The following is a 17,908-nucleotide window of genomic DNA, read 5'->3' on the forward strand; positions in this document are numbered from 1 at the left end:
TCTCTTAACAGGAGTAGTAGGCACACTTCCAGGAGGTTAAAGGCAAACTGCAGGAACACCTCTGATTATAATCTGGAACCTCACAGGAGGAAGAATGATAGCACATCCACATCAAATACAGAAACCTTTCAGCTTTTGCTGTCATTAATCCATGTCTAGGAAACAAGCCTAGTCCAGAATTACAGTGAACTATTTTACAACTACCACAGTCCCACTTTCCAAAGCCAACATCCCCAAAACTTTCATTTACTTCATAAAGCAAGGTCATAAGAAATCAATCTTTTCACGTTCAGGGGGAAAGAAAAAATGTACAACACAGTCTAACAAAACACCCCATTGTAAAGAGATATTTCTAAAATCGTATCCTCTTCAAACAGAAGATAATCCACAACCTTAAATGAGGAAAAAAAGCTGGCATGAATAGAAAATTACTGTCATGAGATAATAAGAAAAACCAAACACGATCCTAGTTATAATATGGTGAAGTTTTACATTCAACCACTGTGGACCTTCAATATCCACCTGACAAAACATTAATAAAGATATGAAAACAACATCCAAGACTAAAACAGCTTAAAATGCAACTGTGGAAACACTAATGCCAGGCTAAAGGCTTTGCTCAAGTTATACTTAAAATAACTACAGCATTTAAGAGAAAGCTTCAGTGAAGCCAACAACCTCTATTTAGAGTGATTTAACTTTGGCTCACGGATTTCATGCTGTTTCATCATCCTTTTTCTTATTTTAAAACTTGCTAGTTGAGAAACAAATATGATCCATAATTCATTAAAAATCAGAACAACAGTCCACAACCACTAGTTGAGGCTGACAAAGCTGAGAATAAACTAACACCAACACAACTCTCATAACTTACTGTGAAATGTTTTTCAAGTAATGGAATATATCAAAGCTAGAAATTTATGAAAGATTTGATCACTGTGGAATATTTGCGAATTTAAAACTGCCTAAAAAGTACAGAAATACAGACACAATGAAAGAAAAATAATTGATGTCCCAGAGAGAACTTGAATTTAAAAAAGAGAATTCCATTAGATACATTAAGTGCAAAAACATGCTGTACTTGTTAAAACCATGGTTTTAACAGATAAAAAAAGATACCAGGAGTTACACTCAGTGGCTAAGGACAAATAGCCACTCATTCTGTAATAAAAACAATGTCTTTCTTTCACAGTGGAAAAGGCAAATGTTCATTTTAAAAAAGCAGAGGAAACACACAAGCCAAAGTGCTGCAATTTCACTTCAATTTTGGTCCTTCTGTTCCCTTGCCCTCTAGAGGTTTAGTCCTGGGAAGAGGAGAGGACACACCAAAGACAAAAGTAATTATGCATGTATTGGGACGGAGGGACCCTGCACATACAAGGTTTTGAAGAGAAAATACAGCAGTGGCTCTGTTTTTTCATACAAACAGAAGCGTGTGCAAAGAGATGTGTGCCGCAGTCAGTGACCTGGAGGCTCAGCAGACAGGCTGAGGTGAGAGAGGCTCCCGGGAGCCCTGTGCTGGCGGCAGGGTAAGGGGAAAGCCAGACTGATGCTGCTGCTCATCCAGACGGGCCCGACCCCACGGCACAAGCCAACAGCTGCCATGGGAAGTTGGGAGGGCACCACTGAGGATGGGATGCTCTTAGTCACACCTTACGTGGAAAAGAGCCTGGCCAGAAAGTGCTGCTCTAACTCATTTCCAGTGAGGCTCTAACAACAAGCAGTGAAAAAAGGAGAGCAACCTTCTGCCACCATCTTGCAGGGAGGTTTCTCTGGAGTGGCAGAGACTATCTGCTGTAAAGTATTGACAGAAGAACAGAGAAGCATTAAGGATGCTGGTTTACAGACCCAGGAGTGGACCCATGCACTTGCAGTTTCCACAACTGATGGGTGACACAAAGCTAATGATCAACCAACCCTAGGGATGTACAAAGGAGTGATGAACACAGGTTGTGTTCTGAGAGAAATGCAGCTGAAGTGACTCAGTGCACGGGGAATGCATTAAATCAGGGAAGGGAGTCATAGAACCACAGAAGGGTTTGGGTTTAAAGGGATGTTAAAGATCACAATTCTGGGCAAGGGTCTCCTTTCACCAGATAAGGTGGTTCAAACCCTCATCCAGCCCAGCCTTAAGTCATTCTGACCAGTTTTACAGGCAACAAGGTATGTTTAGTGAACTCTTTTTTTTTTTTAAGTAATTCCCTTTCAAAATACAAGCATACTTGTCAAAGATTTGCAAATATAACATTCTATAGATCCCCAGATGATGAACTGGAGACGGTGGAGGTCGTTGACTGAAAAAAAAAAAAATTATAAAAAGAGATTAAAAAAAAATCTGAAGAACTCTAATAAAAGGAGAGGTGAGGAAAAAAACACAATTAATGAAGTCTTTACTTGTGCTTCCATCATGATTGCTGGCTAAAGATACCTTGTCAATGAGAGAACTAAGGTGAGGGGCTTTTTTTCCAGTTGGGGGGAAAAAAAATTAAAAATAATTGAAAGAGCAGCGAGAAAACATTCTAACATCTCAGCTGCCATGCACTGGATGTTTCTGACAAGTGCCAAAGTGAGCTGCTGCCCATTCCTTCTGCGGTGTCTTTCCAGAGGCGTCTGGCAGGGAACAGCTCCCTCTAGCACCAGGAGTTTGGCATTGAAATTGAAGTAGCAAAAAACCAGCAACACCCCTTTCAATCAACTCCTCCATAACACTGTTTGTTAAGTACAAAAAACTACAATAGAGTCAAAAGAGCAAATATACATTCATATGTGGTCAGTAGGCTTTGCACATTTTGAGTCATTAATGCAGTATTAAAGAGGAGGAAGGCAATTTTAAGTAAATAAAATCAGAATGTCAAGTTATTGTTGTTAGGTCACATCAGTTTTCCATTTATCTCAGGAAAAATTACGCTGCTTTTACTTGGCAAAAATACTCTTTATCGAACGCAAATAGCTGTTTCAACCTCTTAATTCAAAGTGAACTGACAAGAATGCAAGAGTCCTTTGGAAACATCTGTGCCAAGTACTGCAATATCCTAAACAGATTCCAAGTGCTTGAAATGAAACCATTTCACAAAAATAACACACACAAAAAAAAAAAATCAAAAAAGATTTCTGATTTTGATATTCAAGGCACTGACAAAAGCTAAACTTCTAAATTTCTCAGGAGAAGAACTCTCTCTTTAAAGGACACGACATGCCTGTGTGATTTATGCCGGCTAGTTAGGCAAAACCCTTAAAGCAGCTAAATTTAAGCCCACTGTGACTTAGAAAAACCTTTCTGCCAGTTCGCAGTGTCCCTGAAAGCTGCCTGTAGTAATGCACAGGATATGCAGAAGCAGGCAAATGACAACAGCACAGATGCTTCCCTGGATGCTGGTTTACAAGGCGTGTACCCAAATAACCACCGGAGGGCAGACTGAACCACCGAAACCTCAGAGAGTGTCATTCTCTCACGTTTCTCCCTTCATTGTTTCGAATGGAACTTAGAGTTTAACACGCCAAGAGGAGCAACATAAATCATCACCACTACAGCTGGTTAAATATTCTGCTACAGGAAGGACTACTTATCCAAAAGTGCAGAGGAACTACCACCTTTCTGCTTTCTAGTTTCATCCAGACAGCAGAATTTAAAATAAAAAAAAAAAGGTGAAAGCCATGCAAAGGCTCACCTGATGTTGCTACACAAAGGTTGTGGCAACAGTTTGAAAAAACATCTCAATGGAAACTCCAAACTCAAACACTAAATGCAAAGCCCATATTAGCGCGGCTTTTAAAGCGTGTTTTTATTTAAATTAAAGCAAAAAGACTGAAATCTAATCTACACTTAAATCTGTACTGCAGCCAAAGTCATATGCCTGGGTTGCTGTGTGGGAAGCAGCACGAAATTTGTTTAATTCAGTGTTATTTCTTAATTTACTTGTTTCTGTGGTGTCAGATGTATCACTTTAAAGTTCTGACTGTACTTTGAAACAAAACAGAAATACTCAACTTTTAACACAGTTCAACTTCAATTAGATCTGCAGAAACATATTGGTCTGCAACCTTACCTCTGCTCTCCACTCTAATAAAAATCTGTCTATGTTTATGCCCAGACTTTCTATTCATTTGATTTGTGCTTCAAACATATTTGCCAGTTACACAAACCAGAGAAACCCAAAGCAGAATGCTGGCCCCAAATTCATACTAACTTAATGAAGACATTTTTACTTTATTAAGATGATAGAGATGTGAAAATTTGCTGGTTTGGACTGAAAAACTTAAACCTCTCTAAAAATTGCAAGCTTACACTGGTTTCAGTCCTGGTTTGCATTAAGGTGTGAAACTACAGGCCAAACTCAACTATTCATCCTTGCCACAGGTTAAGCAAAATCCTGAGAAATTCATTGCTCCCCAAGTAAGAAATTCACTCATTTCTGTGATGTGGCAAACAAGCAGAGAGCAGCTTTCATCTTACAATAGTTTGGTTTCTTTCAAATCAAAAGGCAAAAATAAAAAAAACAAGGTAATTCCTCAATTCACGGTCTTGAAGGATAGGGAAAAAAAAGCAACTTTTAAAAGCACCTAATATTCACCTGAGGCTCAAAAAAAACTGTGTGCTGAGAGGACAGTGTATTTTGAAAGGCTGATCTCTTAAAAATACCCTACCTTTAGCTCACACTCAGCCAACCACCAGGAGAGCCAGGCTCCAAGAGGAGGGATGTACTTGCTCCCAATCACATGTGGCCACTCCACACCACACCCCAAGCCCAAGTTCATGCTGTGAAGACAGGAGGTCCCACCTGGTCCCTACCACCTCCCCGGCCCCAGGGACCCAGCTTCCAGCCGCTCTCCTGACAGCATGAGAGCCATGAGCTCCAGTGTGGAGGTGATGGAGACATCCCTCCTGCAGCCCGGAGGAGGTGGGACCTCAAAGTCTTTGATAGGTTTCAACAGAGCATGAAACTGCTGGCAGGACAAGAGGCATTTCTATACGGCTGACTGAACAGTTATTTCAGCTCAGACTGGGACCTCCCCAAACTGTGCTGTACTAACAAGAGCACCAATGCCAAGTTTTTTCTTCTTATTGACCAACAAAGCCACAATGCAAACCCAGGCTGTTGAAGTCCTGCCTCTCTTTCATTGTAGCTATAGGATCCTGGTTTTTTCCCTTTTCTTCACACAGCCAGCACCTGAAATCATGACTCTCAGCCACTAGGGTAGCCATACCAAGCACTTACATTCCCTTTTTCCCCGCCCCCTCTACTATTGATTTAGCAGTGTCCTGTCTGGCTGCCTGCACTGGCTCACCGAGGCCAAAGCAGTGCCAGCATCACCGAAAGGAAGAGACTGGACTACAGCAACATCAATCTCATCTGGCTTACACAAAAACTTCCATGTAGTGGCCACTCCCACGTAGGTTTGTCCACATCTGGTTGACACTAAAAGGCCAGGCTGTCACCCAGGGCACCTCAGGAGATGACACAAGCACTGCCATCAGAGGCAGGCAGGGCAGGTAGTGGGGGAGCACCCCAGCCAAACCTCCCTCTGCAGGGAAGACCTGAGGGGAACTGAACACCCAACACCTAAGGGTGAGCTCACACCTTGCAAATACTGACCTGCAAAATACAGAAGCAAACCACAAAAACTGACTTCCATGGTGACAGAAAAATCTGGTATTGCTGATACCAAAATGCTGCCATGCACACATGAAGATGAATATTTCATCTGCACCTCCAGTGTGCCAGCAGTGGAAAAAAACCTGAACGTATTCATGACTGCTGTGCAGGAGCATGCCCAGGTATGTACACGCTTATCATTGAGCCATAAAGAGAATAAAGAGAAGTATTTGTCTGCAAATTTTTAACATTCTTTTTCTTACACCAGGACCTTCAAATTCAGGTGGAGGTGCTGCCACAAGGGAAGCCTGCCAGTATCCAATCTATCATACCACCAATTTAAGATTAATTTTTCTTTTTAACTTTACTGTAAGCTACAATAACATTTCTCTGCAAGCCACTTACTACTATGTATAAAGATCTGTGGCTTAAAATAAACTAAAGCCAAAGTATTGGAAATAATTTATTGATGCTGAATTGGCAACTATACAAGAAGAAATTAAATATTTAAGTGAAATTACACATGTTTAATGGCCTTCATTGGTTCTTACACGAATGCAACCGCATGAGCCATGTTTTAAGGAAGAATGTAAGTCTTGTAAATTTACCTGAAAGTTCTGAAAAATCTTACCTCTTTAACTGTATGCATTTATCTCAACATGCTCTATATTCTGGAAAATTCATGACAAAACTTCACTCCACAGCAACCAGGCATGACTAGGCTTGGGAATCAGCCTTCACCAGAAGGGAGCTTATAGGCCACCCAGCCAACCCAAGCCTTCGCTTCCTCTAGGCAGCGGAACAGAGATATTGTATTGATCTTGTTAAGAGTTGTTGACACACAAAAATTGTTATTTTTAACTCCTCCATCGGGAGGATGGGGATATTTGTTTTGGGTTATGGGTGGAATTTTTAAACTGGATTAGAAAAAGGAGAAACAGGCGATTTTAATGTGGAACTGAGGCACCCATGCATGAAGCTAATCAGGAGCAACTCCAAAACCCCATAAAGAAAAAGGAGAAATCCCATTTTCCTGGGAGTAGTCCCAGTACAGAACAGAAACATGCTTTTCCAAAGACTTAACTGAATTACTGCTTCAATGTCAGATGCTGGAGAAACACCATAGCATCGCAGTAAAATAACTGCAGAGAAATATGATGTTTCATCTGGGTACTGAAATCAGCTTTCCTGTCTGTCAAAGACACTTATTTTTTTTGTGAATTATTTTCTTTCTAAAGAGCTTCCCTCAGAAGACAATTTCATTACAAGCTCATTTCTGCATTTTAGAATTTTTTTTTTTTATCATTGGAAGTGTACAAAAATGAGTTGGAAGGTTCGACGACCCACCCACACTAACAGACTTTTAACACTGTCTCAAGAGTAGTCCAATTGATTCAACTATCCTGCTGATCATAAAGCTTTCAGCAGAATAAAGAAAAAAAAAAAAAAAAAAAAGAGAGAGAGAGTCATTATAATAATCATCCCATAAAATAGGGGGATGAACATGGAAAGGGTAGACGGGAAATTAAAGCCTGCCATGGCATAGAAGTCCATGAACAAACTAATGAGCAAAGGAAATTACAGGGTAGTGCAGCGCATTTCTTCTCTGCTTTCCGGACTCTCACAAGTCAGACAATTAAATGCTTAACACAAAAGCCCAAGTTCTGTAGTCAGAAATCCAAAGGTTGATCGCATGTCCAAATGCAAGAAAAACAGTTCCACCACAAAAGATCATTCCTACTGACAGCATAGTCCGTAATTATAAAAGGCATTTCAGTTATTCACCATTAAAAATATACGTAATTGTCTTTTTGCATATTTTTAATATTTATTACCAGTAGTTGGAGGTTTGTATTAAGGCTGTAAATCCATTTTCACATTCATTGCACAAATATTCACATCTTTTGTTGCACAGGGTTTTTTTTAAGGAGAGTTTCAAATTGTTTTGAGATAAGATTATTTATTCCATATTTTTCATTAGCTATACGAAATAACACCTAGTATCCTATTAAACAAAAATCAATCTTGCACTAACAAATACATCAGCTACTAAACATGGTGGTACTTATTTTTAAACAACTACTAGTAGCAGACACCAAATTTATGCAAGTTTATTCAAATATACAGTACTATAATGATTGGCAGCTTTCAATTTAAAAAAAAAAAAATCTTTCAAAAAAATCAGGAACTGAAAAGGGAAAAATTAAGTGATACACAAATATCCTGTAGTTAATAGTCAAAAACTAACTTCTAGTTGGCACCAAGTTGTGATGGTAGAAGCACTTTAAAGGACATCAGCCTAGAGATCAACATCACAAACAACAACTAAGGTGGCCAGGAAAAGACCATGGTGTAACACCTAAGGTTGCCTTCCAAAAATAGGGTCAGTAGTTAGCTGTGCTTAGAGGATTCCCCAAGGTTAAGATATGACAGCTCTCAGATGTTTTTAGTGGTGGGTTTGGGGGGCTTTTTTTAAGACTGCTTAATTAGTCTACAGGTTTCAAAGCAGTCAGGTTAATATCCACTAGTTTACTCACAAGGTCTATAGCTCACACAACCTGGGAATAACAAGCCAGTCAAACAAATTGCCATGAAAGAAGCACATCACTACAAACTTGATCTACACAAAACTATCATACAAACTGCCTTATAGTGGGCAAGGGCAATCTATTTTCAAAAAAAAAAAAATTAAGTTTCTGTAAAGTCTAGCTCCAGGCACTTCAACACCATGGCCACAGCTACACAGTATTCCTTCTTCAAAAACATCACTGAAAGTGTTGCAATCATTACAAAAATCCCAACAACGTACACTTCATAGCATACTGGGATTCATAGTTGATGAACACATGATGGATCAGATGTGTTAAACAGGGCCAGTACTCCAAAGCATGGGCAAAAATGCCACAGTGACACAGAAGAGGTGCTTTTCATCGGCTGGTACGTGGTAATTGCACCTGTGAATATTTTAGGCTTTCCATCGTGAATGAACTGTAAATTCAGTGCCAGGATAAAGCAGAAATGTGCCTGAGCTGATGGGGGGTAACCCAGTAAGACACCTCTGCACAATCACCTGGGATCATCTGTCTGCATCTGAAGTGTAACAGTCCCAACTGCTCACATTTGTACAACTTCTGACTTAACTGCATCATTCCTTGCTTTTAAAACAGGACCTCGGAACAAACCTTCCTGTGCTGTTTGGGAAGGAGCAGCCCAGCAATGAAACAGGGGTTTCAGCACTGTCCTGAGCACTGAATGTCATCACACTCCACCCCTTGCTTTGTGCATTTTCTCCCTCACCAACCAAAACCAAACAAAGCCCAAAACTACCCAGAAACACAAGCTCCACCCTTGTAAAGAAAACTCAATTCGCGGGCACAATTCAATCCCAGCCCAGCCATCAATACACCCCTTTCAGAAATACCCAGAGCACCAGGGCCACCTCCACTTTGTGGAGTTTTCTAGAAGCCCATGATGCCAGGGGGGACCCTGAGCTCTCCTGCAGAGGTTCCGTGTCCCAAACCAGGGAGCTGGGTTTGAGCAATGAGGATCTCTAGGCTGCAGCTCCTGCCTTATTACCATGACAACTCACATCCACAAACAAAAGGAATCCGCACGCGTTGAGAGCTGTGCTCTGCCAGAACTCACTACCAAAATATCTCAGTAGTACTATAATCAACAGAAAATACAGTGACTTGTTTTCTGTGGCTGGCTTACAATCATTTTATATTGCTGGCTTACAACCAACCAAAGCAAAAACACAAAACAAAAATAAAGTTCCCCTTTCTAACCACAAAGGCAACAGTGGGTATCTGCTGAAGTAAAATTGCACTATTTATTTTTGCTTTTGAGAGTCTGGGATTTTTGTAATGGGAAATTATATTGCACAATTTTTTGTATTTATGAATTTTTTTAAAAAAGCAGATCCGATAAAATCATAAGGAAGAGGGAGAAAACATTACACCACAACGAATTTCTAAAGTTTATATCCCAATATACGTCCTTTATACTCATGTTTTTAAAGAAAGCATTAAAGTTGATTTAGACAGAATTTTTCCAGTTGAACACACAAGATAGCCAAGAGTCACGTTCTTTTTTTGGTGGTGTTTTTTGTTTGTTTGTTTTTGGTTTTTTGTTTGTTTTTTTGTTTGTTTGTTTGTTTGTGGGGGGTTTTTGTTTTGTTTTGTTGGTTTTTTTGTTTGTTTTTTGGGTTTTTTTGTTTGTTGTTGTTGTTGTTGTTGGGTTTTTTTGGGTTTTTTTTTGTTAGCAGATACATTTCCAGCATATTTCAGAGCATTGCTTCTAAGAGATATAAATCTTACTTGAAGCATCAACAGTAGGTCACATGAAAATTATTCCCAGGCTATCAGGCAAATGATCATACTGAAGTACATATTTGCATGTCAGATCATTCTTCACCCAAAGATAAGTAACTCAAAAGCTACTGATACTACATCCTTCCAGAGCTGGCATTACTCCTCTGTGTAAAGGAGGCAAACAGACAACTAACTGAAGTCCTAAAGTACTTTCCACAGAGTAATCATCAAGCCTGAATTTATTTCTTAGCTCAGGTATTTTCTGAAACAGAGACTGCTTTTAATAACTCCAAATTATTATCTTTGGGGATTTTTTGAGGTTGTGTTTTTTTGTGGGGTTTTTTTTTCCCCTCTTCCTATAAGCAATGGAAGAATTCTGAGAGGGACGTAAACTTCAGGTTTGGGTTTTTTAAGTATTACTCGGGGTTGAATAAATTTCCATATTGCAGATGGGCTTACTGGGGTCACTGCTCTGATCTGACTTCAGCACACGTTTTCACTCTTAGAGCAGAACACCAATCACCTGAGAAATCTGCACTTCAAATGGGCAAACACCCACAGAGGTCAAGCTTCTGCAGGACCACGGCCCCTCTCAGGCCACTGAGATGTAAATGCAGCTCCGAGTACCACAAAACCAGACGGAAAACACAAGCCCTTCCATTGCTGAATGGGTCGGACTTTCATAAATTCAGGCTTGATGATGACTCTGTGGAAAGTACTTTAGAACTTCAGCTGTCTGTTCGCCCCCTTTACAGAGAGGAGTGTTGTCAGCTCCGGGAGGATGTGACCACCGCTTTTGAGATTAAGATGCTCTCTCGGGCACAGGGAGAGAATCTGTCACCCCAGTGAGCAAACCCTGCTCTCTGTCTCGGGCTGTGACCCTTTAATGGTCCAAGTCCAAGAAGCACAAGTCATGCAGGGACCCGCAGACACTGCACCAGGGCCCGTGGGACCACCCGGCTGGGGGCACAGCAGGGGATGAGCTGCTCTGCCTCTGCCTGCCAAGGTGAGGGGACACAGAGCAGCTGCAGCTTCAGTAACACATCACTGCCCTTAGAGGGAAGGACTCGAGTGTCTTGGTTCAGTCTTACCTGGCACGGCACCCTCAAGGGAAAAGCCATCAGGAAACCGCACGGAAGTTTAAAGAAGACAAGAGAAGTCACACTGAATGTGAAACTTCACTCTGCCAGCCCTAAAGCATCCCTTCTGGGGTGAACAAACCATTCAGCTGGTTTGTCTGTACTGTTAGACCATAGGAGAGAATGTGGAGCCACCCTTCTCAAATATCCCCCATTAGCAGCTCTAGACAGCTCTTTCTCAGCTCCTTGAAATCCTTTTCATCTCATCACACCTGCTGAAGGCATCCAGCAGATCCAAATCCACTTCCATGCACCGGACAGCTCAACACAGGACCTAACGCCTACACCGTTTGTCAAATATGCAGCTCCATGCCTTTTAAACATGCATTTGTACCAGAGCTGGTCACACAGACATGATTTTCACTGGTATCACACACAGAGGAGATTCTGGAAAGGCTGGGAGCTGTGAATTAAGCTGATCTGCCACATACTCTGCTCCCTGACTTGGCTGGCTTTGTACGTGTTTTTTCAGTAACTCTACCAACCACCATAAAGACACAGAGACACTGCCAGTTATTTTTTTGTGACCAGGGATCTCTTAGTTAAAAACACAAGGCATCACAATAGCAGTGACTGCTCTAAACTGGCCTACAAACCATCTACTGAACCAGAACTTAATTTCTACGATCTCCTAGTGAGACGTGTCATGTCACGGCTGGTTTTTATTTTTTTTTTTACCGAAGTTCAAAACCGTCCCTCCATATGTTACACGCGATTCTCCCCCCAGGAGCCCCAACAAGGATGGACATTCACAAGTCAGCAGGTGGTGCAGCCTCCCAAGGACCAACAGCAAGTGCTGCAGGATTGAGAAACCAAACACACCGAGACATGAAAACCCTGCCCACAGGACAGCAGCAGGCAGCCTCTCGGAATCTTAATCCAACCCATATTAAAGGGAAAGAGGGTTTTCCATAGTCTTTCCAGAGCAGGACCATATGGCACACGCTTTGCTCAACTGCAAGTTAAACACGTGTTAGAGATATAACACTGAATTCCTCTTGTATAATACAATACACACAGAGGATTTTGGCCTAGTTCTTAAGCATCGTTTTTTATAAACTTTTAAACCAGTTCTTGATATGTAAAAACTTACCGTTTGATTTGCAAACTAATTCAGACTGAGCATATGACAGCTATCCATTTACCAAATCTTAACAAGATACTGCTTTATCAACTCCTGAGTAAAGGACATTTGCTCTTAAACGAAGTGCATACCTTCACAGCAGCTTAAAATCCTGCCTTGTCCCCAGAATTAGACATTAAACGTACGCACATTCCTCATCAGAGATTACTCCTTATCTTCTCAGCCTAACAACTCGCTCTTAGCATTAAAAACAACTCCAAAGAGAGCTCAGGTGAAATGGCAGTGGAATACCACGCCCCTCCCAAAAGCACTCAGATGGACAATAGGTGCAATCTCTGCCATCGGAACACCACATTCAGTGGCAGGAAGCCCTGGCAATTAGGTACCCAACTCTAAGCAGGTTTCAGCACCACATCACTATCTAAGCATTCCTAAGACTATACTAATAAATAACACCAAAGTTCACTAGCTACTTGCACAACCCTCAAAAGTACTAAAACATGGAAAAAACAAACACATTTCCACATTTTTTCCCGAGTCTGCCACAAGGATATAGGAGTAACAAACGCGATTTCAAACAGCAGCGAACCTTTCCTAAAGATACAATGGTCTAGGGTGATGCTGGATGACCAAAAGAAAATGGGAGACTCGTGCAAAAACACTGCCAATCTCCAACAGGAGCCAGGAGCCTAACTCCAGAACATCTGTTGGGATATGTGGATGCACCACAGTCAGTGGAGAGGGATGATTGGTGACAGTGACTAACAGCAGAGACTCCTACAAAGGCAGGCCATGGTGACTGAGGTAAATGGCTGCAGAGGGATGGGAAGGTGAGGCACAAGGAACACCACCACACCTGTGGTGCTCAGCACGAGGAACTGAGATCCAGGCAGGTTTATTCTTAGCTTTGGCTTCCATGGCTGTCTGTTGGTATCAACAGAGCTAATTACTGTTTCTGCTCTCTGCGCCCCAGCCCCACGTGGAAGGGCTCATTAAGTCAGGAGTCAGGCAATACCCACCACAGCCTCCACTACATTTAGACAGCACTTCTCTGCTGGAGAAATAAGCCACAGAAACTCTGGAGAGTGAGATGCAGAAGGCAGATCCACAGGGAGTCAGCTCCCACAGGAGCAACAGAACTGGATCAAAACTAGCTCTGTGGAAATCCAAGGTGCTTTCTGCATCCTGTTCACTACCCCCAAGTCCAAAAATATAGCCCTGTAGTTACAGCATCCCTGCATCATCACAAGCTTTCCTCAGTGTGCCTGCTGCCTCCAACTAAAGCATCCTGCAGACCTGACCTCTCTGAAAAATCATCACAGCACGTGTAAACTGACAGGGAAGCCTGGAAGTGTTAAGATTTCTCCCTTTGAAAACAACAGTCTCAATTACATTTAACACATATCGTTATTATTGGTTTTAGTGCCACACATCAAGGAGTGGCTTGTCTGTCAGATTTTATCTATTTAATATGCAAGTGGTCAGCAGTCTCACACAAATTATCTAATTCAAGAAACAGTGGTCAGACTGCAGACTTTTCATCCACAACACAATACAGGCGTTTCCAGATTATAAAGTCATTGTTTCTATGTACAAGACCCATGCACTACAGCTGAGAGCTTCTGACAAAATAAGGTTTTACCTAGTCACATTAGCCCCTCTGCCTCACCTCCCTCACCAACATTCTTAAACCATTTCAAAAGTTTTGATTTTTTTTCAAAAAGAGATGGGGGTTTTTGGCCCCACTGTGAAACTATCAGTTGCTGCAGACTGACAAATACATTTACCATTTGCTTTTTCCTCATCCTTAATTCAAAGAAATTAATTAATTTCTTGTATTTCCCTTCTGTAGTTTCAGTAATATTAGCATTTAGCCCTAACAGGCAGACACAGAGTTGATGGTCAGCATAGAAATGAATTAGAGGTCTCTAAGCTGCTGCTAGAGGGAAAACAGCCCTGAAGAAACTACCAGGGGAGGAAAGAACTTGTCACCTCTCTTGGCAGTCTGATGTACTAGAAAAAGTCTGAATGAATCCAGCAGCAGCTCCAAGACCCCACACATTTAATGGTGAGCCAAATCCTGCAAAATCTGGTAAAAGTTCTACGGAGTTTCCAGCTGTACTTTTAACTAAAGCTTTTTGGCACTTGTGAAGGTACAAAGAGCAGCCAGGAGCTCTAGAACAAGCACATAAGCTGGATGTGTCCATAAAAACAACCAGCAATGCAATCATTTTCTTGTAAATTTTGTAAATACTTAATGTCTGTTCTCAAACAGGGGACCCTGCAGCTTCAGTTAAGTTAGCTCAGCTGGTTACAGCACGGTGCTAATAATGCCAAGGTTATGAATCTGATCCCCATATGGGCCATTCACTTAAGAGCTGGACTCAATGATCCTTGTAAGTCCCTTCCAACTCTAAATATTCTGTGATTCCTTCCCTTCTGTATTCCGAGTGCATTGAGACTGCACTGCTCATGCTTTACATTTATCCTCCCACAGCTGAATGGACTGAAAATAAGGCACGATTTGGCTGTGGATCTGTCACAAGTAACAAATTTAAGCTATCTGCAGTTTGACTTCACTTTGGCCAAACACCATTTCCTCACTTACATCTAGTGCACACGGTGGCACAAAATCTGCCTCGCCTGCAGTTTGGGGTAACTTGCACTCACGAGTGTCCTGCTAAATTAAAATTCTGCCCTGGAGGATTGGGAAGACCTTTTTGCAGCCTCCCAGAGACTGGCTGATGATTGCAAGCTATGTACTGATGCAGCACATGTACTGTGTGCTATCTCCTGCCAGCTCTGCTCGGGTGGGTACTGTACAGATGAAAGACCACACTGACAGACAGGGACAGTTGTTCCTCCAGTTTCAGCAGCAAGTTTTGCCAGAGGAGATTCCCCAGAGTTACAGTCATGATTTAGCTGCCTCTGCACAGTTGTCTAACCCAGGGTCAAGGTCTGCACTTTTTTTTACCATTGACTTGCACTTCCCTTGGTTTGTGTTTTGGGGAGGTGGTTAATCATTGAAATACTACATTTTCATTTTTGTATATGAAGAAGTCATAGATTTCTAACCTTAAAATTACAGAGCAGTTTCCTTCCAAGGATATTTCATTTTTCTTTCCCATGGCACATGACAAGACTCTAAACTCAAGCTTTAATGCAAGAACACATGCCCTCTGAAATTATTAACTTGCACTGCGAGCTTACAGAAGGCACCAGCTGAGTAAGAAGTAAGAGGGTGGCTATTTGAGGTTAGCTATTTACTAGGTTAAGGTTACAGTCACACACAGGGCACATAGGGAGCACAATTAGCCTTGAAAGTATATGAAGAGACCATTTGGCCTTTAGGGAACCAGCTGATAATTCCAGGCAGTTCAGGGTCAACATGATATCCTTTACTGTATCATGGGGCTGGTGGAGGTGTCGGGCAGGTGGGGGAATGGTCACAACTGTCAGGGCACAGGACAGTGCCAGGCTCAGGCTACTGTAAGAAAGCCTACAGCTTTCTTTGTTCTCTGCTTTCTGGAGTTACTTCAAAGATATTAAGTGTTGGGGAATTAACTACATCATTCCGATGTTTTCAACAGTGGAATAAAGGACTTTTGGAGAAGCAGAATTGTACAATAGATCCTTTTGAAGCTCTATAGCTGATCACCTCGTGGCGTTGGTATGGCCTCACTTGGGAACTGGGAATTTATCTAAGGCCAACTGGTCTTAGTTTTGCCGCAAGTGATTTAGAATTCCCAAGGGACAGAGGAAGAGAAACAAATATTGCATTCGATACTGATCCAGAGACATAACAAAGAAATAAGCACAAGTCACAGTAATAAACAAACAGAGCTGCAGCACATCTGACTTCAGAATCTTTTCAAAAGTTTCTTATAATTCTCTTCTTCATTCACTTATACCTACGAAGTCTTGAAAAAAGAAAATATTCTGCAGAAGAAATTTGACTGGAATTATAAAGGTTTATCAGCAAAGAAAACATGAGTTTAAGCTTAATTTTAGATGCTGTCAAGAAAAAAAAAATTAGTACTATATTAACAGCCTTACAGGAACTGATGAAACCTGCAAACCTGATCTCAAAAAGTCAGAATATAATTCAGAGAAATGAGATAGTAAGAGCTGAAGTTCCTAACAAACCAGTCTTTCAAAAGTACATATCAAAAAAGCCAATCAAGGACCCCATCTTTTATTACAACATATTTATTCTTTTGATTAAAAACAGAAGGCTTTTGTACACATCCTGTATATATCTCAATTTTTGTCATTTATGAGTCCACTACCTAGTTGCAAACTTTCTTGACAGCATGGAGGATTTACAACAGAGAGAAATAATGAAGAAATTCAAATAAACTGGAAGCAGCAACCTTAGAGGCTGAGAATCACAAGGAAGGCACAAGTTGAGAACATCAAATGCTTGAAAACACAAATATTTACACAGATTCTTAAACTCACAGAATAACTCTTTAAATATTAATAAAACACAAACTTGCAAAGTACTTCATAGCAACACAAAACAAAAGATCAGCTTTTCCAGGCTTTCTAAATCAAAGTTAATATTTAATACAGAGTTTTCCTTAGCCCAGTAACTAAAAGTGAGTTCTATGTTAGCAAATCAGAGCATCCTACTTGCTTTCAAGTTATGAATATACTTTTGTATGTTACAAATAAAAGGTGAACTTGAGAAAAATGGAGCTTTGCTTGTTTTTAAGTAAACACAGCTTATCCAAATTGTCAGATCTTATAAAAAAAGCAATGCACGAATGTCTGATAGGTAACATTTTGCCCAATGAACAAGGAAAGGACTGGCCCAAGCTCTCGTTGTTGGTTCTCATGGCAAGCTTGGCAGAGGGCTCCTGGAGGGAGGAGCTGGAGAAGCTGGAGCATTTGGCAATGGAAGACCAGGAAGTCAGTATCTGGCTGTCTGACAAGACCATTTTCTGGCTGTAATCTCATTCTCCTAAGCAAATTAAAATAACAAAAAATGCTCCCATTGCCCTTCTGCTGAACAGCACTTCATTCACTTGAACAGCCTGCTGTTCGAATCGTTACTACAACTATTACCAAGAATAAGTTTTATTTCTGACCTCAAGCCAGCAGAAGAAAGTCTCAGAATTCCCTCACAACCTGAGATGGCAAACTTAACTCCCAGAAAGTGCTTTGTTGGTAAGTGCATTGAAAACAAAAACATGCATCACATATGGAAAAAGGGTTACCAGTGGACCATTTAGACAATGAACACAATAATCCTGACCAAGCAGCATCACACAAACTTTTCTTTTATTCTCTATTCAGCTGATACTAAAAAGCACCCTAAAGTAGCCTGAAGCAACAGTAAAACGTTGAAAATTCAATAATTGGAAGCAATATACTGGAATAGTCTTGCAACAAAACGTACACAAGATTTCCAAACAAAAAGTATTCCACTGCCCCTGGTGTCAACACTTTTCTGCAGAACACTGTATTAATAAATGGCATGAAGAGACAAATCAAAATAGCCCTTTTGATAAGTATAAACTCTCAGCAAGAAGAGGCCATGTGATTGTCTGAACTCCTAGGCACCATTCCACCAGAACCACATTACAGGAGAAATACATTCTGACATTATTGAAGTTCTTGATTTAGTCTCACTGTCACTCACTGTTTACAAGGAACCACAGTGAAGTGTCAGAAGAGGCAATGAAGTGCCTGCACTTTTTAAAAGACATCTATATTTATTCTTTTAATATCTCCTACAAGAATATTTCAACACCAAATCCCACAGTTAATATG

General features: G+C 41.0%; 1 protein-coding gene across 5 annotated transcripts in view; it reads right to left on the bottom strand.

Moving 5' to 3' along the window:
• The window catches only part of RAPGEF2 (Rap guanine nucleotide exchange factor 2), a 180,940-nt gene that overhangs the window by 125,045 nt on the left and 37,987 nt on the right, over window positions 1–17,908 (bottom strand). The gene's annotated exons all lie outside the window — the stretch shown is intronic.

This window comes from Zosterops lateralis, assembly GCF_965231275.1.
Source record: "Zosterops lateralis genome assembly, chromosome: 5".
NCBI lineage: Eukaryota > Metazoa > Chordata > Aves > Passeriformes > Zosteropidae > Zosterops > Zosterops lateralis.